Source organism: Moschus berezovskii, chromosome 2, assembly GCF_049115385.1.
Source record: "Moschus berezovskii isolate FMDL1 chromosome 2, NW_MosBer_1.0, whole genome shotgun sequence".
NCBI lineage: Eukaryota > Metazoa > Chordata > Mammalia > Artiodactyla > Moschidae > Moschus > Moschus berezovskii.
This window is the reverse complement of record NC_142461.1, coordinates 141,965,782-141,993,025: the sequence shown is the minus strand read 5'-3', so window position 1 is coordinate 141,993,025 and position 27,244 is coordinate 141,965,782.

Genomic DNA, 27,244 nt, shown 5'->3' with positions numbered 1-27,244 from the left:
CCCTGAAGCAAGCCCAGCGCGTTCCTGAGGTCCCCGTCGCAACTCGAGAAGCACCCCCAGCTTCCCGCCGCAACTCGAGAAACACCCCAAAATTATCCCCTCCATGCGAGATGAGTAAATTTGGCGATGCAGCATCTCAAGAGAATTACCACATTCCGTCTGGAAAGGCAAAAAGGTACTTGACACCCTTTATTCGACTCAGAAAGTTCCCTCACACAGCCGTCCCCTTTGGAGAGGAGAACACACTTTACGGACTCAATTCGAGAGGAGCCCCTGTGCACATTGAAGGGCTCGAGAGGAAACCGGAAGTTCCCCTTCCAACACCAAAGGTGACCTGACTTCCCTGAAGCAACCCCAGCGCGTTCCTGAGGTCCCCGTGGCAACTCGAGAAGCACCCCCAGCTCCCGCCGCAACTCGAGAAACACCCGAAAATTATCCCCTCCATGCGAGATGAGTAAATTTGGCGATGCAGCATCTCAAGAGAAATAGCACATTCCCTCTGGAAAGGCAAAAAGGTACTTGACACCCTTTATTCGACTCAGAAAGTTCCCTCACACAGCCGTCCCCTTTGGAGAGGAGAACACATTTTACGGACTAAATTCGAGAGGAGCCCCTGTGCACATTGAAGGGCTCGAGAGGAAACCGGAAGTTCCCCTTCCAACACCAAAGGGGACCTTACTTCCCTGAAGCAACCCCAGAGAGTTGCTGAGGTCCCCGTCCCAACTCGAGAAGCACCCCCAGCTTTCCGCCGCAACTCGAGAAACACCCCAAAATTATCCCCTCCATGCGAGATGAGGAAATTTGGCGATGCAGCATCTCAAGAGAAATACCACATTCCCTCTGGAAAGGCAAAAAGGTACTTGACACCCTTTATTCGACTCAGAAAGTTTCCTCACACAGCCGTCCCCTTTGGAGAGGAGAACACACTTTATGGACTCAATTCGAGAGGAGCCCCTGCGCACATTGAAGGACTCGAGAGGAAACCGGAAGTTCCCCTTCCAACAACAAAGGGGACCTGACTTCCCTGAAGCAAGCAATCGAGTTCTTGAGGTCCCCGTCGCAACTCGAGAAGCACCCCCAGCTTGCCGCCGCAACTCGAGAAACACCACAAAATTATCCCCTCCATGCGAGATCAGGAAATTTCGCGATGCAGCATCTCAAGAGAAATACCACATTCCCTCATGAAAGGCAAAAAGGTACTTGACACCCTTTATTCGACTCAGAAAGTTCCCTCACACAGCCGTCCCCTTTGAGAGGAGAACACACTTTACGGATTCAATTCGAGAGGAGCCCCTGTGCACATTGAAGGGCTCGAGAGGAAACCGAAAGTTCCCCTTCCAACACCAAAGTGGACCTGACTTCCCTGAAGCAACCCCAGCGCGTTCCTGACGTCCCCGTCGCAACTCGAGAAGCACCGCCAGCTCCCGCCGCAACTCGAGGAACACACCAAAATTATCCCCTCCATGCAAGATGAGGAAATTTGGCGATGCAGCATCTCAAGAGAAATACCACATTCCCCCTGGAAAGGCAAAAAGGTACTTGACGCCCTTTATTCGACTCAGAAAGTTCCCTCACACAGCCGTCCCCTTTGGAGAGGAGAACACACTTTTCGGACTCAATTCGAGAGGAGCCCCTGTGCACATTGAAGGGCTCGAGAGGAAACCGGAAGTTCCCCTTCCAACACCAAAGGGGACCTGACTTCCCTGAAGCAACCCCAGCGATTTTCTGAGGTCCCCGTCGCAACTCGAGAAGCACCCCCAGCTTTCCGCCGCAACTCGAGAAACACCCCAAAATTATCCCCTCCATGCGAGATGAGGAAATTTAGCGATGCAGCATCTCAAGAGAAATGCCACATTCCCTCTGGAAAGGCAAAAAGGTACTTGACACCCTTTATTCGACTCAGAAACTTCCCTCACACAGCCGTCCCCTTTGGAGAGGAGAACACACTTTACGGACTCAATTCGAGGTTAGCCCCTGTGCACATTGAAGGGCTCGAGAGGAAATAGGAAGTTCCCCTTCCAACACCAAAGGGGACCTGACTTCCTTGAAGCAACCCCAGGGTGTTCCTGAGGTCCCCGTCGCAACTCGAGAAGCACCCCCAGCTTCCCGCCGCAACTCGAGAAACACCCCAAAATTCTCCCCTCCATGCGCGATGAGGTAATTTGGCGATGCAGCATCTCACGCGAAATACCACATTCCCTCTGGAAAGGCAAAAAGGTACTTGACCCCTTTATTCGACTCAGAAAGTTCCCTCACACAGCCGTCCCCTTTGGAGAGGAGAACACACTTTACGGACTCAATTCGAGAGGAGCCCCTCTGCCCATTGAAGGGCTCGAGAGGAAACCGCAAGTTCCCCTTCCAACACCAAAGGGGACCTGACTTCCCTGAAGCAACCCCAGCGAGTTCCTGAGGTCCCCGTCGCAACTCGAGAAGCACCCCCAGCTTCCGGCCACAACGCGAGAAACAACCCAAAATTATTCCCTCCATGCGAGATGTGGAAATTTGGCGATGAAACATCTCAAGTAAATACCACATTCCCTCTGGAAAGGCAAAAAGGTACTTGACACCCTTTATTCGACTCAGAAAGTTCCCTCACACAGCCGTCCCCTTTGGAGAGGAGAACACACTTTACGGACTCAATTCGAGAGGAGTCCCTGTGCACATTGAAGGGCTCGAGAGGAAACCGGAAGTTCCCCTTCCAACACCAAAGGGGATCTGACTTCCCTGAAGCAACCCCAGCGAGTTCCTGAGGTCCCCGTCGCAACTCGAGAAGCACCCTCAGCTTCCCGCCGCAACTCGAGAAACACACCAAAATTATCCCCTCCATGCGAGATGAGGAAATTTGGCGATGCATCTCAAGAGAAATACCACAATCCCTCTGGAAAGGCAAAAAGGTACTTGACACCCTTTATTCGACTCAGAAAGTTCCCTCACACAGCCATCCCCTTTGGAGAGGAGAACACCCTATACGGAATCAATTCACGAGGAGCCAATGTGCACATTGAAGGCCTCGAGAGGAAACCGAAAGTTCCCCTCCAACAGCAAAGGGGACCTGACTTCCCTGAAGCAAGCCCAGCGCGTTCCTGAGGTCCCCGTCGCAACTCGAGAAGCACCCCCAGCTTCCCGCCGCAACTCGAGAAACACCCCAAAATTATCCCCTCCATGCGAGATGAGTAAATTTGGCGATGCAGCATCTCAAGAGAATTACCACATTCTGTCTGGAAAGGCAAAAAGGTACTTGACACCCTTTATTCGACTCAGAAAGTTCCCTCACACAGCCGTCCCCTTTGGAGAGGAGAACACACTTTACGGACTCAATTCGAGAGGAGCCCCTGTGCACATTGAAGGGCTCGAGAGGAAACCGGAAGTTCCCCTTCCAACACCAAAGGTGACCTAACTTCCCTGAAGCAACCCCAGCGAGTTCCTGAGGTCCCAGTCGCAACTCGAGCAGCACTCCCAGCTTTCCGCCGCATCTCGCGAAACACCCCAAAATTATCACCTCCATGCTAAATGAGGAAATTTAGCGATGCAGCATCTCAAGAGAAATACCACATTCCCTCTGGAAAGGGAAAAAGTTACTTGACACCCTTTATTCGACTCAGAAAGTTCCCTCACACTACCGTCCCCTTTGGAGGGGAGAACACACTTTACGGACTCCATTCGAAAGGAGCCCCTGTGCACATTGAAGGGCTCGAGAGGAAAACGGTAGTTCCCCTTCCAACACCAAAGGGGACCTCACTTCCCTGAAGCAACCCCAGCGAGTTCCTGAGGTCCCCGTCGCAACTTGAGAAGCACCCCAATATTATCTCCTCCATGCGAAATGAGGAAATTTGGCGATGCAGCATCTCAAGAGAAATACCACATTTCCTCTGGAAAGGGAAAAAGTTACTTGACACCCTTTATTCGACTCAGAAAATTCCCTCACACTGCCGTCCACTTTGGAGGGGAGAACACACTTTACGTCCTCAATTCGAGAGGGGCCCCTGTGCACATTGAAGGGCTCGAGAGGAAACCGGAAGTTCCCCTTCCAACACCAAAGGGGACCTGACTTCCCTGAAGCAACCCCAGCGAGTTCCTGAGGTCCCGGTCGCAACTCGAGAAGCACACCCAGCTTCCTGCTCCAACTCGACAAACACCCCAAAATTATCCCCTCCATGCGAGATGAGGAAATTTGGCGATGCAGCATCTCAAGAGAAATACCACATTCCCTCTGGAAAGGCAAAAAGGTACTTGACACCCTTTATTCGACTCAGAAAGTTCCCTCACACAGCCGTCCCCTTTGGCGAGGAGAACACACTTTACGGACTCAATTCGAGAGGAGACCCTGTGCACATTGAAGGGCTCGAGAGGAAACCGGAAGTTCCCCTTCCAACACCAAAGGAGTCCTGATTTCCCTGAAGCAACCCCAGCGAGTTCCTGAGGTCCCCGTCTCAACTCAAGAACCACCCCCAGCTTCAGCCGCAACTCGAGAAACTCCCCAAAATTATCCCCTCCATGCGAGATGAGGAAATTTGGCGATGCAGCATCTCAAGAGAAATACCACATTCCATCTTGACAGGCAAAAAGGTACTTGACACAATTTATACGTCTCAGAATGTTCCGTGACCCAGCCGTCCCCTTTGGAGAGGAGAATACACTTTATTGACTCAATTCGAGGTGAGCCCCTGTGCACATTGAAGGGCACGAGAGGAACCCGGAAGTTCCCCTTCCAACACCAAAGGGGACCTGACTTGCCTGAAGCAACCCCAGCGAGTACCTGAGGTCCCCGTCGAAACTCGAGAAGCACCCCAAGCTTCCGCCGCAACTCGAGAAACACCCCAAAATTATCCCCTCAATGCGAGATGAGGAAATTTTGCGATGCAGCATCTCAAGATAAATACCACATTCCCTCATGTAAGGCAAAACGGTACTTGAAACCCTTTATTCGAATCAGAAACTTCCCTCACACAGCTGTCCCATTTGGAGAGGAAAACACACTTCATATACTCATTTCGAGATCAGACCCTGTGCACATTTAAGGGCTCGAGAGTAAACCGGAAGTTCCCCTTCCAACACCAATGGGGACCTTACATCCCTGAGGCAACAACAGCGAGTTCCTGAGGTCCCCGTCGCACCTCGAGAAGCACCCCCAGTTTCCCGTCGCAAATCGGGAAAGAGCCCAAAATTATTCACTCCATGAGAGATGAGGAAATTTGGCGATGCAGCATCTCAAGAGAAATACCACATTCCCTCTTGAAAGGCAAAATGGTACTTGACACCCTTTATTCGACTCAGAATGTTCCCTCACACAGCCATCCCCTTTTAGAGAAGAACACACTTTATGGACTCATTTCGAGATGAGCCCCTGTGCACATTTAAGGGCTCGAGAGGAACCCGGAAGGTCTCCTTCCAACAACAAAGGGGACCTGACTTCCCTGAAGCAACCCCAGCGAGTTCCTGAGGTACCCATCGCAACTGGAGAAGCAGCCTCAGCTTCCCGCCGCAACTCGAGAAACACACCATAATTATCCCCTGAATGCGAGATGAGGAAATTTTGCAATGCAGCATCTCAAGGAAAATACCACATTCGCTCTAGAAAGGGAAAAAGTTACTTGACACCCATTATTCGACTCAGAAAGTTGCCTCACACAACCGTTCCATTTGAGAGGAGTATAAACTTCATTGACTCAATTCGAGATGAGCCCCTGTGCACATTTAAGGGATCGAGAGGAACCCGGAAGTTCCCCTTCCAACAGCAAAGGGGACCTGACTTCCCTGAAGCAACTCAGCGAGTTCCTGAGGTCCCCATCGCAACTCTTGAAGCACCCCCAGCTCCCGGCCACAATAGGAGAAACACACCAAAATTATCACCTCAATGCCAGATGAGGATATTTTGCGATGCAGCATCTCAAGGGAAATACCACATTCCCTCTTGAAAGGCAAAAAGTTACTTGACACCCTTTATTCGACTCAGAAAGTTGCCTCACACAACCATCCCATTTGAGAGCAGTATACACTTCATGGACTCAACTCGAGGTGAGCCCCTGTGCACATTGAAGGGCTCGAGAGGAACCCGGAAGTTCCTCTTCCAACAGCAAAGGGGACCTTACTTCCCTGAAGCAACCCCAGCGAGTTCCTGAGGTCTCCGGTGCAACTCTTGAAGCACCCCACCTTCCCCTCGCAACTCGAGAAACAGCCCAAAATTATCCCCTCAATGCGAGATGAGGAAATTTTGCCATGCAGCATCTCAAGTGAAATACCGGATTCCCTCTTGAAAGGGAAAAATGTACTTGATACCCTTTATTCGACTCACAATGTTCCCTCACACATCCGTCCCTTTGGAGAGAACACAATTTATGGACTCAATTCGAGATGAGCCCCTATGCATATTTAAGGGCTCCAGAGGAACCCAGAAGTTCACCTTCCAACAGCAAAGGGGACCTAACTTCCCTGAAGCAACCCCAGCGAGTTCCTGAGGGCCCCTTCGCAACTTTTGAAGTACTCCCAGCTTCCTGCCGCAACTCGAGAAACATCCCAAAATTATCCCCTCAATGTTAGATGAGGAAATTTTGCGATTCAGCATCTCAAGTGAAATACCACATTCCCTCTTGAAAGGCAAAAAGGTACTTGACACCCTTTATTCGAGTCAGAAAGTTCCCTCACACAGCCGTCCCCTTTGGAGAGGAGAACACACTTTATGGACTCAATTCGAGAGGAGCCCCTGTGCACATTTAAGGGTTCCAGAAGAACCCGGAAGTTCCTCTTCCAACACTAAAGGGGACCTGAATTCCCTAAAGCAAACCCAGCGAGTTCCTGAGGTCCCCGTTGCAACTCTTGGAGCAGCCCCAGGTTCCCGCCGCAAGACTTGAAACACCCCAAAATTATTCCCTAAATGTGAGATGAGGAAATTTTGCGATGCAGCATCACAAGAGAAATACCACATTCCCTTTTGAAAGGCAAAAAGTTACATGACACCCTTTTTTCAACACAGAAAGTTCACTCACACAACCGTCATATTTGAGAGGACTATACACTTCATGGACTCAATTCGAGATGAGCCCCTGTGCATATTTAAAGGCTCGAGAGGAACCCGGAAGTTCCCCTTCCAACAGCCAAGGGGAACTGACTTCCCTGAAGCAATGCCAGCGAGTTCCTGAGGTCCCCGTCGCAACTCGAGAAGCATCCCCAGCTTCCCCCCGCAACTCGTGAAGCGCCCCAAAATTATCCCCTCAAAGCGAGATGAGGAAATTTTGCGATGCAGCATATCAAGAGAAATACCACATTCCCTCTTGAAAGGCGCAAAGGTACTTAACAACCTTTATTCGACTCAGAAAGTTCCCTCACACATCCGTCCCCTTTGGAGAGAACACACTCTATGGACTCAATTCGAAATGAGACCCTATGCACATTTAAGGGCTCGAGAGGAACCCGGAAGGTCTCCTTCCAACAGCAAAGGGGACCTGACTTCCCTGAAGCAACCCCAGCGAGTTCCTGAGGTCCCCGTCGCAACTGGAGAAGCAATCCCAGCTTCCCGCCACAACTCGATAAACAGCCCAAAATTATCCCCTCAATGCGAGATGAGGAAATTTTGCGACGCAGCATCTCAAGAGAAATACCACATTCCTCTTGAAAGGCAAAAAGGTACTTGACACCCTTTTTTCGACACAGAAAGTTCCCTCACACAACCGTCATATTTTAGAGGACTATACACTTCATTGACTCAATTCGAGATGAGCCCCTGTGCACATTTAAAGGCTCGAGAGGAACCCGGAAGTTCCCCTTCCAACACCAAAGGGGACCTGACTTCCCTGAGCCAACCCTAGCGAGTTCCTGAGGTCCCCGTCGCAACTGGAGAAGCACTCCCAGCTTCCCGCCGCAACTGGAGGAACACCCCAAGATTATCCCCTCAATGCGAGATGAGGAAATTTTGCAATGCAGCATCTCAAGAGAAATACCACATTCCCTCTTGAAAGGCAAAAGTTACTGACACACTTTATTCGACTCAGAAAGTTCCCTCACACAGGCGTCCCCTTTGGAGAGAACACACTTTATGGACTCAATTCAAGATGAGCCCCTGTGCACATTTAAGGGCTCGAGAGGAACCCGGACGTTCCCCTTCCAACAGCAAAGGGGAACTAACTTCCCTGAAGCAACCCCAGCGAGTTCCTGAGGTACCCATCGCAACTCGAGAAGCACCCCCAGCTTCCCGCCCTAACTCGAGGAACACACCATAATTATCCCCTGAATGCGAGATGAGGAAATTTTGCAATGCAGCATCTCAAGGAAAATACCACATTCGCTCTAGAAAGGGAAAAAGTTACTTGACACCCATTATTCGACTCAGAAAGTTGCCTCACACAACCGTTCCATTTGAGAGGAGTATAAACTTCATTGACTCAATTCGAGATGAGCCTCTGTGCACATTTAAGGGCTCGAGAGGAACCCGGAAGTTCCCCTTCCAACAGCAAAGGGGAACTGACTTCCCTGAAGCAACTCAGCGAGTTCCTGAGGTCCCCATCTCAACTCTTGAAGCACCACCAGCTTCAGGCCACAATAGGAGAAACACACCAAAATTATCACCTCAATGCCAGATGAGGATATTTTGCGATGGAGCATCTCAAGGGAAATACCACATTCCCTCTTGAAAGGCAAAATTTACTTGACACCCTTTATTCGACTCAGAAAGTTGCCTCACACAACCATCCCATTTGAGAGGAGTATACACTTCATGGACTCAATTCGAGATGAGCCCCTGTGGACATGAAGGGCTCGAGAGGAACCCGGAAGTTCTTCTTCCAACAGCAAAGGGGACCTGACTTCCCTGAAGCAACACCAGCGAGTTCCTGAGGTCTCCGGTGCAACTCTTGAAGCACCCCCAGCTTCCCTTCGCAACTGGAGAAACAGCCCAAAATTATCCCCTCAATGCGAGATGAGGAAATTTTGCCATGCAGCATCTCAAGAGAAATACCGGATTCCCTATTGAAAGGGAAAAAGGTACTTGACACCCTTTATTCGACTCACAATGTTCCCTCACACAGCCGTCCCTTTGGAGAGAACACAATTTATGGACTCAATTCGAGATGAGCCCCTGTGCACATTTAAGGGCTCGAGAGGAACCCGGAAGTTCACCTTCCAACACCAAAGGGGACCTGACTTCTCTGAAGCAACCCCAGCGAGATCCTGAGGGCCACGTCGCAACTCTTGAAGTACCCCCAGCTTCCCGCCGCAACTCGAGAAACACCCCCAAATTATCCCCTCAATGTTAGATGAGGAAATTTTGCGATGCAGCATCTCAAGAGAAATACCACATTCCCTCTTCAAAGGCAAAAAGGTACTTGACACCCTTTATTCGACTCAGAAAGTTCCCTCACACAGCCGTCCCCTTTGGAGAGAACACACTTTATGGACTCAATTCGAGATGAGCCCCTGTGCACATTTAAGGGTTCCAGAAGAACCCGGAAGTTCCCCTTCCAACACCAAAGGGGACCTGACTTCCCTGAAACAAACCCAGCGAGTTCCTTACGTCCCCGTTGCAACTCTTGGAGCAGGCCCAGGTTCCCGCCACAAGACGTGAAACACCCCAAAATTATTCCCTAAATGTGAGATTAGGAAATTTTGCGATGCAGCATCACAAGAGAAATACCACATTCCCTCTTGAAAGGCAAAAAGGTAGTTGACACCCTTTTTTTGACTCAGAAAGTTCCCTCACACAGCCGTCCCATTTGGAGAGAACACACTTTATGGACTCAAATCGAGATGAGCCCCTGTGCACATTTAAAGGCTCGAGAGGAACCCGGACGTTCCCCTTCCAACAGCAAAGTGGACCTGACTTCCCTGAAGCAACCCCAGCGAATTCCTGAGGTACCCACGCAACTCGAAAAGCTCCCCCAGCTTCCCGCCGCAACTCCAGAAACACGCCAAAATTATCCCCTCAATGCGAGATGAGGACATTTTTCGATGCAGCATCTCAAGAGAAATACCACATTCCTTCTTGAAAGGCAAAAAGGTACTTGACACCGTTTATTCGACTCAGAAAGTTCCCTCACACAGCCGTCCCCTTTGAAGAGAACACAATTTATGTACTCAATTCTAGATGAGGCCCTGTGCACATTTAAGGGCTCTAGAGGAACCTGGAAGTTCCCCTTCCAACACTAAAGGGGACCTGACTTCCTTGAAGCAACCCCAGCGTGTTCCTGAGGTCCCCGTCGCAACTCGAGAAGCACCCCAGCTCCCCGCCGCAACTCGAGAATCACCCCAAAATTATCCCGTCAATGCGAGATGAGGAAATTTTGCGATGTAGCATCTCAAGAGAAATACCACATTCCCGCTTGAAGGGCAAAAAGGTACTTTACACCCTTTATTCGACTCAGAAAGTTCCCTCACACAGCCGTCCCCTTTGGAGAGAACACACTTTATGGACTCAATTCGAGATGAGCCCCTGTGCACATTTAAGGGCTCGAGAGGAACCCGGAAGTTCCCCTTCCAACAGCAAAGGGTACCTGACTTCCCTGAAGCAACCCCAGTGAGTTCCTGAGGTCCCCGTCGCAACTCGAGAAGCACCCACAGCTTCCCACCGCAACTCGAGAAACACCCCATAATTATCCCCTCAATGCGAGATGAGGAAATTTTGAGATGCAGCATCTCAAGGGAAATACCACATTCGTTCTAGAAAGGGAAAAAGTTACTTGACACCCATTATTCGACTCAGAAAGTTGCCTAACACAACCGTCCCATTTGAGAGGAGTATACACTTCATTGACTCAATTCGAGATGAGCCCCTGTGCACATTTAAGGGCTCGAGAGGAACCCGGAAGTTCCCCTTGCAACAGCAAAGGAGACCTGACTTCCCTGAAGCAACTCAGCGAGTTCCTGAGGTCCCCATCGCAACTCTTGATGCACCCCCAGCTTCCCGCCGCAACTCGAGAAACACACCAAAATTATTCCCTCAATGCGAGATGAGCAAATTTTGTGATGCAGCATCACAAGAGAAATACCACATTTCCTCTTGAAAGGCAAAAAGGTTCTTGACAACCTGTATTCGACTCATAAAGTTTCCTCACACAGCCTTCCTCTTTGGAGAGAACAAACTTTATGGACTCAATTCGAGATGTGCCCTTGTGCACATTTAAGGGCTCGAGAGGAACCCGGAAGTTCCCCTTGCAACAGCAAAGGGGACCTGACTTCCCTGAAGCAACTCAGCGAGTTCCTGAGGTCCCCATCGCAACTCTTGATGCACCCCCAGCTTCTCGCCACAACAGGAGAAACAAACCAAAATTGTTACCTCAATGCCAGATGAGGAAATTTTGCGGTGCAGCATGTCAAGGGTAATACCACATTCCCTCTAGAAAGGCAAAAAGATACTTGACACCCTTTATTCGACTCAGAAAATTGCCTCACACAACCGTCCCATTTGAGAGGAGTATACACTTCATTGACTCAATTCGAGATGAGCCCCTGTGCACATTTAAGGGCTCCAGACGAACCCGGAAGTTCCCCTTCCAACAGCAAAGGGGACCTGAATCCCTGAAGCAACCCAGAGAGTTCCTGAGGTCCCCGTCGCAACTCTTAAAGCACCCCCATCTTCCCGCCACAACTCGGGAAACACCCCAAAATTATCCCCTCAATGCGAGATGACGAAATTTTGCGATGCAGCATCTCAAGAGAAATACCACATTCCCCCTTGAAAGGCAAAAAGGTACTTGACACCCTTTATTCGACTCAGAAAATTCCCTCACATAGCCGTCCTCTTTGGAGAGAACACACTTTAGGACTCAATTCGAGATGAGGCCCTGTGCACATTTAAGGGCTCGAGAGGAAACCGGTAGTTCCCCTTCCAACAGCAAAGGGGACTTGACTACCCTCAAGCAACCCCAACGAGTTCCTGAAGTCCCGTCGCAACTCGCGAAGCACCCCCAGCTTCCTGCCGCAACTCGAGAAACACACCAAAATTATCCCCTCAATGCGAGATGAGGAAATTTGGCGATGCAGCATCTCAAGAGAAATACCTTATTCCCTCTTGAAAGGCAAAAATGTACTTCACACCCTTTATTCGACTCAGACAGTTCCCTCATACAGCCGTCCCATTTTAGAGGAGAAAAAACTTTATGGACTCACTTCGAAATGAGCCCCTGTGCACATTTAAGGTCTCGGGAGGAAACGGGAAGTTCCCCTTCCAACACGAACGGGGACCTGACTGCCCTGAAGGAACCCCAGCGAGTTCCTGAGGTCCCCGTCATAACTCAAGATGCACCCCCAGCTTCCTGCCGCAACTCGGGAAACACCAAAAAATTATCCCCTCAATGCGAGATAAGGTAATTTTGCTCTGCAGAATCTCAAGAGTAATACCACCTTCCCTCTTGAAAGGCAAAGATTTCTTGACACCCTTTTTTGGGACGCAGAAATTTCACTATCATCCATCCCCATTGGAGAGGAAAATAAACTTTACGAACTCAATTCGAGATGAGCCTCTTTTCCCATTTAATGGCTCTAGAGTAAACCTATATTTTCCCTTCCAACAAAAAGGGGACCTGACTTCCCTGAAGAAACCCGAGCAAGGTCCTGATGTCCCCATCGTACCTCGAGAATTACCCCCAGATTCCCGCCGCAACTCGGGAAACACCACAAAATTATTCCCTCAATGTGAGATGAAGAAATTTTGCGCTGCAGAATTTCAAGAGAAATACCACATTCCTTCTTGCAAGGAAAAAGGGTACAGGACACCCTTTTTGCGACTCAGAAAGTTACCTCACGCAGCCGTCCCCTTCGGAGAGGAGAACACACTTTATGGACTCAATACGAGATGAGCCCCTATTCCCATTTAACAGCTCGAGAGTAAACCGGAAGTTCCCCTTCCAACTCCAATGGGGACCTGACTGCCCTGAAGCAACCAGAGCGACTTCCTGGGGTCCCCGTCGCAACTCGAGCAGTTACCCCAGCTTCCCGCCGCAACAAGAGAAAAACCACAAAATTTTCCCCTCAATGCGAGGTGAGGAAATTTTGTGCTGCATCTCAAGAGAAATATCACATTCTCTCTTGAAAGGCAAAAGGGTACTTGACACCCTTTATGCGACTCAAAAAGTTCCCTCACACAGCCGTCCCCATTGGAGAGGAGAACACACTTTAAGGACTCAATTCCAGAAGACGCCCTATTCCCTTTTAACGGCTCCAGAGTAAACCGGACGTTCCTATTCCAAAACGAACGGGGACCTGACTTCCCTGAATCAACCCGAGCGAGTTCCTGAGGTCCCCGACGCACTTCGAGAAGTACCCCCAGGTTTTCCCCGCAACTATAGAAACACCACAATATTATAGACTCAATGCGAGATGAGGAAATTTTGCGCTGCAGAATCTCAAGTGAAATACCACATTCCCGCTTGAAAGGCAATGGGTACTTGACACCCTTAATTCGACTCAGAAGTTTCACTAACATCAGTCCCCATTGGAGAGGAGAACACATTTTATGGACTCAATTCAAGATGAGCCCGTATTCCCATTAACGGCTCGAGAGTAAACCGGAGGTTCCCCTTCCAACAAAAAAGGGGTCCTGACTTCCGTGAAGCAACCCGAGCGAGTTCGTGAAGTCCCCGTCTCAACCTGAGAAGCACCCCCAGCTTCCCGCCGCAAATCGAGAAACACCACAAAATTATCCCCTCAATGTGAGAGGAGGAAATTTTGTGATGCAGAATCTCAAGAGAAACAACACACTCCCTTTTGAAAAGGCAAAATTTTATTTCACACCCTTTATTCGACTCAGAAAGTTCCCTCAAACAGCTGTCCCCTTTGGAGAGGAGAACACACTTTATGGACTCAATTCGAGATGAGCCCCTGTGCACATTTAAGGCCTCGAGAGGAAACCGGAAGTTCCCCTTCCAACACCAAAGGGGAGCTGACTTCCCTGAAGCAACCCCAGCGAGTTCCTGAGGTCCCGATCGCAACTCGAGAAGCACCCCCAGCTTCCCGCCGCAACTCGAGAAACACCACAAAATTATCCCTTAAATGCGAGATGAGGAAATTTTGCAATGCAGAATCTCAAGAGAAATATCACATCCCCTCTTTAAGGCAAAAAGGTACTTGACACCCTTTATTTCACTCAGAAAGTTCCCTCACACAGCCGTCCCCTTTAGAGAGGAGAACACACTTTATAGACTCATTTCGAGATGAGACCCTGTTCACATTTAAGGGCTCGAGAGGAAACCGGAAGTTCCCCTTCCAACATCAAAGGGGACCTGACTTCCCTGAAGCAACCCCAGCCAGTTCCTGAGGTCCCCGTCGCAACTCGAGAAGCACCCCCAGCTTCCTTCCGCAACTCGAGAAACACCCCAAAATTTTCCCCTCAGTGCGAGATGAGGAAATTTGCGGTGCAGAATCTCAAGAGAAATACCACATTTCCTCATAAAAGGCAAAAGGGTACTAAACACGCTTTATGCAACTCAGAAAGTTCCCTCACACAGCCGTCCCCAATGGGAGGAGAACACACTTTATGGACTCTATTCCAGAAGAGGCCCTATTCACATTAAAGGGTTCGAGAGTAATACGGAAGTTACCCTTCCAGACAAAATGGGACCAGACTTCCCTGAAGTAACACGAGTGTGGTCCAGAGGTACTCGTTGGAACTGCAGAAGTACCCCCAGCTTCCCAACCCAATTCGTGAAACACCAAAAAATTATCCCTTCCATGCGAGATGAGGAAATTTTGCGCTGCAGAATCAAAAGAGAAATCCCACATTCCCGCTTGAAAGGCAACAGTGTACTTGACTCCCTTTAGGCGACTCAGAATGTTCCCTAACATCCGTCCTCAGTGTAGAGGAGAACACACTCTCTGGACTCAAATCGAGAAGAGGCAATGTTCCCATTTAACGGCTCGAGAGTAATCTGGAAGTTCCCCTTCCAACACAAAAGGGGACTTGACTTCGCTGAAGCAACCCGAGCGAGTTCCTGAGGTCCCCGTTTCAAGTCGAGAAGTATCCCCTGCTTCCCTCTGCAACTCGAGAAATACCACAAAATTATCCCCTCAATGCGAGATGAGGTAATTTCACGCTGCAGAATCTCAAGAGAAATTCCACATTCCCGCTTGAAAGGCAAAAGGGTACTTGACACACTTTATGCCACTCAGAAATTTCCCTAACATCCGTCCCCATTGGAGAGGAGAACACAATTTATGGACTCAAATCAAGAGGAGGCCCTATTCCCATTAAAGGGCTCGAGAACAATCCGGAAGTTCCCCTTCCAGCACAAAAGGGCACCTGACTTCCCTGAAGTAATCCGAGTGTGTTCCAGAGGTCCTCGTCGCAACTGGAGAATCACCCCCAGCTTCCCAGCCCAATTCGTGTAACAGCACATAATTATCACCTCCATGCGAGATGTGGAAATTTTGCACTGCAGAATCTCAAGAGAAATCCCACATTCCCGCTTGAAAGGCAAAAGGGTACTTGACTCCCTTTAGGCGAATCAGAATGGTCCCTAACATCCGTCCTCAGTGGAGAGGAGAACACACTTTAAGGACTCAAATCGAGAAGAGGCAATATTCCCATTTAACGGCTCGAGAGTAATCCGGAAGTTCCCATTCCAGCACAATCGGGGACCTAACTTGCCTTAAGTAACTCGAGTGAGTTCCTGAGGTCCCCTTCGCACCTCGAAGAATACCCCCAGCTTCCCGCCGCAATTCGAGAAACACCACAAAATTATCCCCTCAATGCGAGATGAAGAAATTTTGCGGTGAAGAATTTCAAGAGAAATCCCACATTCCCGCCTGAAAGGGAAAAGGGTATTTGACACACTTTATTCAGTTCAGTTCAGTTCAGTCGCTCAGTCGTGTCCGACTCTCCGCGACCCATTAATCACTGTACGCTAGGCCTCCCTGTCCTATACCAACTCCCGGAGTTCACTCAAACTCATGGCCACAGAGCCGGTGATGCTCTCCAGCCATCTCATTCTCTGTCGTCCCTTTCTCCTCCAGCCCCCAACCTCTCCTAGCATCAGAATCTTTTCCAGTGAGTCAACTCATCACATGAGGTGGCCGAAGTACTGCAGTTTCAGCTTTAGCATCAGTCCTTCCAATGAACACCGACGAATGATCTCCCTTAGAATGGACTGGTTGGATCTTCTTGCAGTCCAAGGGACTCTCAAGAGTCTTCTCCAATACCACAGTTCAAAAGCATCAGTTCTTCGGCGATCAGCTTTCTTCACAGTCCAACTCTCACATCCATACATGATCATGGGAAAAACCATAGCTTTGACTAGATGGAGCTTTTTTGGCAAAGTGATGTCTCTGCTTTTTAATATACTATCAAGGTTGATCATAACTTTCCTTTCAAGGAGTAAGCGTCTTTTAATTTCATGGCTTCAATCAGCATCTGCAGTGATTTTGGAGCCCCAACAAAGAAAGTGTGACACTGTTTCCACTGTTTTTCCATCTATTTCCCGTGAAGTGTTGGGACCAGATTCCATCACCTTTGTTTTCTGAATGTTGAGCTTCAAGCCAACCTTTTCACTCTCCTCTTTCACTTTCATCAAGAGGCTTTTGAGTTCCTCCTCACTTTCTGCCCTAAAGGTGGTGTCATCTGCATATCTGAGGTTATTGATATTTCTCCCAGCAATCTTGATTCCAGTTGTTCTTCTTCCAGCCCAGCATTTCTCATGATGCACTCTGCATATAAGTTAAATAAGCAAGATTACAATATACAGGCTTGACATACTCCTTTTCCTATTTGGAACCAGTGTGTTGTTCCATGCACAGTTCTGACTGTTGCTTCCTGACCTGCATACAGGTTTCTCAAGAGGCAGGTCAGGGGGTCTCGTATTCCCATCTCTTTCAGAATCTTCCACAGTTTATTGTGATCCACACAGTCAAAGGCTTTGGCATAGTCAATGAAGCAGAAATAGATGTTTTTCTGGAACTCTCTCGCTTTCTCCATGATCCAGCGGATGTTGGCAATTTGATCTCTGGTGCCTCTGCCTTTTCTAAAACCTGCTTGAACATCTGGGAGTTCATGGATCACATATTGCTGAAGCCTGGCTTGGAGAATTTTGAGCATGACCGTACTAGCGTGTGAGATGAGTGCAATTGTGCGGTAGCTTGAGCATTCTTTGGCATTGCCTTTCTTTGGGATTGGAATGAAGACTGAACTTTTCCAGTCCTGTGGCCACTGCTGAGTTTTCCAAATTTGTTGGCATATTGAGTGCAGCACTTTCACAGCATCATCTTTCAAGATTTGAAATAGCTCGACTGGAATTCCATCACTTCCTCTAGCTTTGTTTGTAGTGTTGCTGTCTAAGGCACACTTGAATTCACATTCCAAGATGTCTGGCTCTAGGCCAGTGATCACATTTTCGTGACTATCCTGGTCGTGAAGATCTTTTTTGTACTGTTCTTCTGTGTATTCTTGCCACCTCTTCTTAATATCTTCTGCTTCTGTTAGGTCCATACCATTTCTGTCCTTTATCGAGCCCATCTTTGCATGAAATGTTCCCTTGGAATCTCTAATGTTCTTGAAGAGATCTCTTGTTTTTCCTATTCTGTTGTTTTCCTCTATTTCTTTGCATTGATCACTGAGGAAGGCTTTCTTATCTCTCCTTGCTATTCTTTGGAGCTCTGCATTCTAATGCTTATATCTTTCCCTTTCTCCTTTGCTTTTCGCTTCTCTTCTTTTCACAGCTATTTGTAAGGCCACCTCAGACAGCCATTTTGCTTTTTTTGCATTTCTTTTCCATGGGGATGCTCTTGGTCCCTGTCTCCTGTACAATGTCACGAACCTCCATCCAGAGTTCATCAGGCACTCTATCTATCAGATCTAGTGCCTTAAATCTATTTCTCACTTCCACTGTATAATCCTAAGGGATTTGATTGAGGTCATATCTGAATGGTCTAGGGGTTTTCCCTACTTTCTTCAATTTAAGTCTGAATTTGGCAATAAGGGGTTCATGATCTGCGCCACAGTCAGCTCCTGGTCTTGTTTTTGCTAACTGTATACAGCTTCTCCATCTTTGGCTGCAAAGAATATAATCAATCTGATTTTGGTGTTGACAATCTGGTGATGTCCACGTGTAGAGTCTTCTCTTGTGTTGTTGGAAGAGGGAGTTTGCTATGACCAGTGCGTTCTCTTGACAAAACTCTATTAGCCTTGGCCCTGCTTCTTTCCGTGCTCCAAGGCCAAATTTGCCTGTTACTCCAGGTGTTTCTTGACTTCCTACTTTTGCATTCCAGTCCCCTATAATGAAAAGGAAATCTTTTTGGGTGTTAGTTCTAAAAGGTCTTGTAGGTCTTCATAGAACCGTTCAACTTCGGCTTCTTCAGCGTTAGTGGTTGGGGCACAGGCCTGGATTACTCTAATGTTGAATGGTTTGCCTTGGAAACGAACAGAAATCATTCTGTCGTTTTTAAGATTGCATCCAAGTACTGCATTTCGGAGTCTCTTTTTGACCATGATGGCTACTCCATTTCTTCTAAGGGATTTCTGCCCACAGTAGTATATATATATAATGGTCATCTGAGTTAAATTCACACATTCCAGTCCATTTTAATTCACTGATTCCTAGAATGTCTATGTTCACTCTTGCCATCTCCTGTTTGACCACTTCCAATTTGCCTTGATTCCTGGACCTTACATTCCAGGTTCCTATGCAATATTGCTCTTTACAGCACCAGACCTTGCTTCTATCACCGGTCACATCCACAACTGGGTACTGGTTTTGCTTTTGCTCCATCCCTTCATTCCTTCTAGAGTGATTTCTCCACTGATCTCCAGTAGCATACTGGGCACCTACAGACCTGGGGAATTCCTCATTCAGTATCCTGTCATTTTGCCCTTTGATGCTGTTCATCGGGTTCTCAATGCAAATATACTGAAGTGGTTTGCCATTCCCTTCTCCAGTGGACCACATTCGGCTGTGGTCCATGTGATCAGATCGAGTAGATTCCTGTGATTATGATTTCAGTGTGTCTGCCATCTGAATCCCCCTCGCAATACCTACCATCTGATTTGAGTTTCTCTTACCTTGGGTGTGGGATATCTCTTCACAGCTGCTCCAAGAAGCACAGCTGCTGCACCTTACCTTGGATGAGGGGTATGTCCTCAAGGCCGCCCCTCCTGACTTTGAACGTGAGTACCTCCTCTCGGCCCTCCCCCGCACAGCCACTGCCTATTGGAGGTGGGGTACCTCCTCTCGGCCGCCTGCCCTGGCCTCAGGCATGGGGTAGCTCCTCAACGCTGCGCATCTCTGCATGGTCAGTTTCGCCAGGGCCGGCTTCTCTCCATTCTGCGCAGGCGGGGCCTGCGTATCCCGCGTCTGGGTGCGGGGCCGGGGTCTCTCCCATCTGGGCGGGCGGGGCCGGGGTCTCTCGGGTCTGCGCAGGCGGGGCAAGGGTCTCTCGCATCTGCGCAGGCGGGGCCGGCTTCTCTTGTGTCTCCGCGGGCGGCGCCAGCAACAATAGCCTCTGAGCGGACGGGGCCGAGGTCTCTCGAGTCTGCGCGGGAGGGGCCGGGTTCTCTCCCGTCTGCGCGGGTGGGGAAGGCCTCTCTCGCGTCTGCGCTGGCAAGGCCCGTGTCTCTGGCGTCTCAGCTGCCTGGGCCGGCATCTCTCGTGTCTGCGCGGGTGGGGCTGGTATTTCTCCCGTTTGCACAGCCGGGTGAGACTCAAAAAATTCCCTCAAACAGTCGTCCCCATTGGAGAGGAGAACACACTTTACGGACTTAACTCGAGAAGAGGCCCTATTCCCATTTAAAGGCTCAACAGTAATCCCGAAATTCCCCTTCCAACACAAAAGGGTTCCTGACTTCCCTGAAGCAGCCATGGAGAATTCCTGAGGTCCTCTTCGCTACCTGAGAAGTACAACCAGGTTCCCGATGCAACTCTAGAAACACCAGAAAATTATCCCCTCAATGCGAGATCAGGAAAATATTCCGCTGCACAATTCAAGAGAAATCCCACGTTCCGCTGGAAAGGCAAAACTGTATTTGACACCCTTTATGCGACTCAGAAAATTCCCTCACACAGCCATCCCCATTGGAGAGGAGAACACAGTTTATGGACTCAACTTGGGAAGAGGCCCTATTCCCATTTAAAGGCTTGAGAGTAATCCTGAAATTCCCGTTCCAGTAGAAAAGGGTGACTAACTTCCCTGAAGCAACACAACCGAGTTCCTGAGGTCCCCGTCGCAACTCGAGAAGTACCCCCAGCTTCCCGCCTCAAAAGCGGAAACACCAAAAAATTATCCGCTCAATGTGAGATGAGGAAATTTTGCACTACACAATTAAATAGAAATCCCACATTCCCGCTTGAAAGGCAAAAGGGCACTTGACACACTTTATGCGATTCAGATAGTTTCCTAACACCCGTACTTATTGGAGCGGAGAACACACTTCATGGACTCAAATCTAGAAGAGGACCTATTCCCATTTAAGGGCTCGAGAGTAATCTGGAAGTTCCACTTCCAAAAAAAGGGGACCTGACTTCCCTGAAGCAACACGAACGAGTTCCTGAGGTCCACGCTGCAACTCGAGAAGTACCCCCAGATCCAAGCCGAAACTCGAGACACAACAAAATTATCCCCACAATGCGAGATGAGGAAATTTTGTGCTCCGAAATCTCAAGAGAAGTCCCACATACCCACTTGAAAGGCAAAAGGTCACTTGACACACTTTATGTGACCCAGAAAGTTCGCTCACAGAGCCGTACCCATTGGAGAGGAAAAAACACCTTTTGGACTCAACTCCAGATGAATCCCTATTCCCAATGAACGGCTCGAAAGTAAACCGGAAGTTCCCGTTCCAACACAAAAGGGGACCTGACTTTCCTGAAGCAACTCGAGCACTTCCTGAGGTCCCCGTTGCAACTCGAGAAGCACCCCCAGCATCCCGCCGCAACTCGACAAACACCACAGAATTATCCCCTCAATGCGAGATGAGGAAATTGTGCGCTGCAGAATCTCAAGAGAAATACCACATTCCCGCTTGAAAGGCAAAAGGGTACTTGACACCCTTTCTGCGACTCAGAAAGTACCCTCACACAGCCGTCCCCATTGGAGAGGAGAACACACTTTATGGACTCAATTCGAGGTGAAGCCCTATTCCCATTTAATGGCTGGAGAGTAAACAGGAAGTGCCCTTTCCAACACAAAAGGGGACCTGCCTTAACTGAAGAAACCCAAGCAAGTTCTTGAGGTCCACATGGCAACTCGAGAAGTACCCCAAGCTTCCTGCCGCAACTAGAGAAACATGACAAAATTATCCCCTCAATGCGAGAAGAGGAAATTTTGGGCTGCAGAATCTCAAGAGAAATACCACTATTCCCTCTTGAAAGGCAAAAAGTACTTGATACCGTTTATGCGACTCAGAAATTTCACTAATATCATTCCCCATAGGAGAGGAGAACACATTTTATGGACTCAGTTCGAGATGAGGCCCTATTCCCATTTAATGGCTCCAGACTAAACCGGAAGTTCCCCTTCCAACACAAAAGGAGACCTGACTTTCCAGAAGCAACTCGAGCAAATTCCTGAGGTCCCCGTCGCAACACGAGAAATAATCCAAAATTCCCGCCATAACTTGACATACACCACAAAATTATCTCCTGAATGCGAGATGAGGATATTTTGCGCTGCAGAATCTCAAGAGAAATACCACATTCCCTCTTGAAATGCAAAAGGGTACGTGACATCCTTTATGCGACTCAGAAATTTCACTAAGATCAGTCCCCATTGGAGAGGTGAACGAACTTTATGTACTCAATTCAAAATGAGGCACTATTGCCAATTAACTGCTCGAGAGTAAATCAGAAGTTCCCCTTCCAACAAAGAGGGGACCTGCCTTACCTGAAGAAACCCGAGTGAGTTCCTGAGGTACGAATAGCAACTTGAGAATTACCCCCAGCTTCCCGCCGCAACTCGAGAAACACCACAAAATATCCCCTCAATGCAAGTATAGGAAATTTTGCGTTACAGAATCTCAAGAGAAATACCACATTCCCTCTTGAAAGGAAAAACGGTTCTTGAAACCCTTTATGCGACTCAGAAAGTTCCCTCACACAGCCGTCCTCATTGGACAGGAGAACACACTTTACGGACTCAAATCAAGGTGAGGCCCTATTCCCAATAAACGGCTCGAGAGTAAACCGGAAGTTCCCCTTCCAACACCAAAGGGGACCTGACTTCCCTGAAGCATCCCAAGCGAGTTCCTGAGGTCCCCGTCGCAACTCGAGAAATACCCTAGCCTCCAGTGGCAACTCGAGAAGCACCACAAAATTATCCCCTCAGTGCGAGATGAGGAAATTTTGCGATGCAGAATCTCAAGAGAAATACCACATTCCCTCTTGAAAGGCAAAAGGACTCTTAACACCCTTTATGCGATTCAGAAAGTTCCCTCACACAGCAGTGCCCATTGGAGAGGAGAACACACTTTATGGACTCAATTCGAGATGAGGACCGATTCCCACTTAACGGCTCGATAGTGAACCGGAAGTTCCCCTTCAAACACAAAACGGGACCTGCCTTACCTGAAGAAACCCGAGCGAGTTCCTGATGTCCCCATCGCAACTCGAGAAGTACCCCCAGCTTCCCGCCGCAACTGGACATACACCACAAAATTATCACCTCAATGCGAGATGAAGAAATATTGCTCTGCAGAATCTCAAGAGAAATATCACATTCCCTCTTGAAAGGCAAAAGGGTTCTTGACTCCCTTTATGAGAATCAGAATGTTCCCTAACATCCATCCTCAGTGCAGAGGAGAACACTCTTCATGCAGTCAAATCGAGAAGAGGCAATATTCCCATTTAAAAGCTCAAGAGTAATCAAGAAGTTCCCCTTCCAACACAAAAGGGGACTTGACTTCCCTGGAGAAACCTGAGAGAGTTCCTGAGGTTCCCGTTTCAACTCCAGAAGTATCCCCTACTTCAAACCACAACTCGAGAAACAACACAGTATTATCCCCGCAATGCGACATGAGGTAATTTTGCGCTCCAGAATCTCAAGAGAAATCCCACATTCCCGCTTGAAAGAGAAAAGGGAACTTGGCATACTTTATGCTCCTCAGAAAGTTCCATAAAATCCATCCCTATAGCAGAGGCATACACAATTTATGGACTCAACTCCAGAAGAGCCCCTATTCCCTTAAAGGCCTCGAGAGTAATCCGGAAGTTCCCCGTCCAGCACTAAAGGGGAACTGACTTCCCTAAAGTAACTCCAGTGAGTTACTGAGGTCCCCGTTGAAACTCGAGAAGTACCCCCAGCTTCCCGCCAAAATTCGGGAAACACCACAAAATTATCCCCTCAATGCGAGATGAGGAAACTTTGCGCGGCAGAATCTGAAGAGAAATCCAACATTCCCAATTGAAAGGCAAAAACGTACTTGACTCCCTTTATGTCACTCAGAAAAATCCCTAACATCCTTCCCCATTGGAGAGGAGAACACACTTTATGGACTCAACTCCAGAAGAGGCCCTATTCCCATTAAAGGGCTCGAGACTAATCCGGAAGTTCCCCTTCCAGCACAAAAGGGGACCTGACTTCCCTGAAGAAACTCGAGTGAGTTCCTGAGGTCCCCATCTAAACTCAAGAAGTACCCCCAGCGTCCCACCGCAATTCGAGAAACACCACAAAATATTCCCCTCAATGAGAGATGAGGAAATTTTGCGCTGAGAATCTCAAGAGAAATCCCACATTCCGGCTTGAAAGGCAAAAGGGTACTGACTCCGTTTATGCGACTCAGAATGTTCCCTAACATCCTTCCTCAGTGGAGAGGAAAACACACTTTATGGACTCAAATCGAGACGAGGCATTTTTCCCATTTAACAGCTCGAGAGTAATGCGGAAGTTCCCCTTCCAACACAAAAAAGGACTTGACTTCCCTGAGGCAATCCGAGCGAGTTCCTGAGGTCACCGCTGCTACTCGAGAAGTACCCCCAGCTTCCCGCCGCAACTCGAGAAACACCACAAAATTATCCCCTCAATGGGAGATGAAGAAATTTTGCTCTGCAGAATCTCAAGAGAAATCCCACACTCCCGCTTGAAAGGCAGAAGGGTACTTGACTCCCTTTAGGCGACTCAGAATGTTCCCTAACATCCATCCTCAGTAGAGGAGAACATAATTTATGGACTTAAATGGAGAGGAGGCAATATTCCCATTTAAAAGTTCGAGAGTAATCAAGAAGTTCCCCTTCCAACACAAAAAAGTACTTGACTTCCCTGAAGCAACCTGAGCGAGTTCCAGAGGGTCCCGTCTCAACTCCAGAAGTATCCCCTGCTTCCGGCCCCAAATCGAGAAACGACACAATATTATCCCCTTAGTGCGAGATGAGGTAATTTTCTGCTGTAGAATCTCAAGAGAAATCCCGCCTTCCCGCTTGAAAGCAAAAGGGAACTTGACATACTTTATGCCACTCAGAATGTTCCCTAATATCCGTCCCCATTGGAGAGACATACACACTTTATGGACTCAACTCCGGAAGAGGCCCTATTCCCATTAAAAGGCTCGAGACTAATCCGGAAGTTCCCCTTCCAGCACAAAAGGGGACCTGACTTCCCTGAAGAAACTCCAGTGAGTTCCTGAGGTCGCCATCTAAACTCAAGAAGTACCCCCAGCGTCCCGCCGCAATTCGAGAAACACCACAAAATATTCCCCTCACTGCGAGATGAGGAAATTTTGCGCTGCAGAATCTCAAGAGAAATCCTACATTCCGGCTTGAAAGGCAAAAGTGTATTGACTCCGTTTATGCGACTCAGAATGTTCCCTAACATCCTTCCTCAGTGGAGAGGAAAACACACCTCATGGACTCAAATCGAAAAGAGGCAATATTCCCATTTAAAGGCTCAAGAGTAATCAAGAAGTTCCCCTTCCAACACAAAAGTGAACTTGACTTCCCTGGAGCAAACCGAGAGAGTTCCTTAGCTTCCCGTTTCAACTCCAGAAGTATCCCCTACTTCCCACCACAACTCCAGAAACAACACAATATTATCCCCTCAATGCGACATGAGGTAATTTTGCGCTGCAGAATCTCAAGGGAAATCCCACATTCCCGCTGGAAAGGCAAAAGGGAACTTGGCATACTTTATGCCCCTCAGAAAGTTCCCTAAAATCCGTCCCCATTGCAGAGGTGTACTCAATTTTGGACTCAACTCCAGAAAGGCCCCAATTCCCATTAAAGGGCTCCAGAGTAATCCGGAAGTTCCCCGTCCAGCACAAAGGGGGAACTGACTTCCCTGAAGTAACTCCAGTGAGTTCCTGAGGTCCCCGTTGAATCTCGAGAAGTACCCCCAGCTTCCCGCCGAAATTCGGAAACACCACAAAATTATCCCCTCAATGCGAGAGGAGGAAACTTTGCGCTGCAGAATCTGAAGAGAAATCCCACATTCCCAATTGAAAGGCAAAAGCTTACTTGACTCCCTTTATGTCACTGAGAAAGTTCCCTATCTTCCTTCCCCATTGGAGAGGAGAACACACTTTGTGGACTCAACTCCAGAAGAGGCCCTATTCCATTTAAAGGGCTCCAGAGTAATCCGGAAGCTCCCCTTCAAGAACAAAAGGAGTCCTGACTTCCCTGAAGTAACTGGAGTGAGTTCCTGAGGTCCCCGTCGCAACTCCAGAAGTACCCCCATCTTCCCGCCTCAATTCGAGAAACACCACAAAATTATCCCCTCAATGTGAGATGAGGAAATTTTGCGCTGCAGAATCTCAAGAGAAATCCCACATTCCCGCTTGAAAGGCAAAAGGGTACTTGACTCCCTTTATGCGATTCAGAATATTCCCTAACATCCATCCTCAGTGGAGAGGAGAACATATTTTATGGACTCAAATGGAGAAGAGGCAATATTCCCTTTTAATGGCTCGAGAGTATTCCGGAAGTTCCCCTTCCGACACAAAAGTGGACTTGACTTCCCTGAAGCAACCCGAGCGAGTTCCTGAGGTCCCCGCCGCAACTCGAGAAGTACCCCCAGCTTCCCGCCGCAATTCGAGAAACACCACAAAATTATCCCCTCAATGAGAGATGAGGTTTTTTGCGCTGCAGAATCTCAAGAGAAATCCCACATTCCCGTTGAAAGGCAAAAGCATACATGACACATTTTATGCCACTCAGAAAGTTCAACAATATCCGTCCTCAGTGGAGAAGATAACACACTTTAGGGACTCAACTGGAGAAGAGGCCTTATTCCCATTAAAGGGCTCAAAAGTATTCCGGAAGTTCCCCTTCCAGCACAAATGGGACCTGATTCCCTGAAGTAACTCGAGTAAGTTTCTGAGGTCCCCATCGCAACTGGAGAAACACCACAAAATTTTCCCCACAATGTGAGATGAGGAAAATTTGTGCTGCAGAATCTCAAGTGAAATCCCAGATATCCGCTTGAAAGGCAAAAGGGTACTTGACTCCCTTTAGCCGACTCAGAATGGTCCCTAAGATTCGTCCTCAGTGGAGAGGATAACACACTTTATGGACTCAACACCAGAAGAGGCCCTATTCCCATTAAAGGGCTCAAGAGTAATCCGGAAGTTCTCCTTCCAGGAAAAAATGGGCCTGATTACCTGAAGTAACTCGAGAAAGTTCCTGAGGTCCCCTTCGCAACTCGAGAAGCACAACAAAATTATCCCCCCAATGAGGAAATTTTGGGCTGCAGAGTCTCAAGTGATATCCCACATTCCCGCTTGAAAGGCATAATGGTACCTGACTCCCTTTAGGCGACTCAGAATGTTCCCTAACATCCGTCCTCAGTGGAGAGGAAAACACACTTCAAGGACTCAAATCGAAAAGAGGCTATATTCCCATTTAAAGGCTCGAGAGTAATCAAGAAGTTCCGCTTCCAACACAAAAAATTACTTGACTTCCCTGAAGCAACCTGAGCGAGTTCCTGAGGGTCCCGTCTCAACTCCAGAAGTTCCCCCTGCTTCCCGCCCCAACTCGAGAAACGACACAAGTGCGAGATGAGGTAATTTTCTGCAGAATCTCAAGAGAAATCCCGCCTTCCCGCTTGAAAGCAAAAGGGAACTTGACATACTTTATGCCACTCAGAATGTTCCCTAACATCCGTCCCCATTGGAGAGGTATACACACTTTATGGACTCAACTCCAGAAGAGGCCCTATTCCCATTAAAGGGGTCGAGACTAATCCGGAAGTTCCACTTCCAGCACAAAAGGGGACCTGACTTCCCTGAAGAAACTCGAGTGAGTTCCTGAGGTCGCCATCTAAACTCAAGAAGTACCCCCAGCGTCCCGCCGCAATTCGAGAAACACCACAAAATATTCCCCTCAATGAGAGATGAGGTTTTTTGCGCTGCAGAATC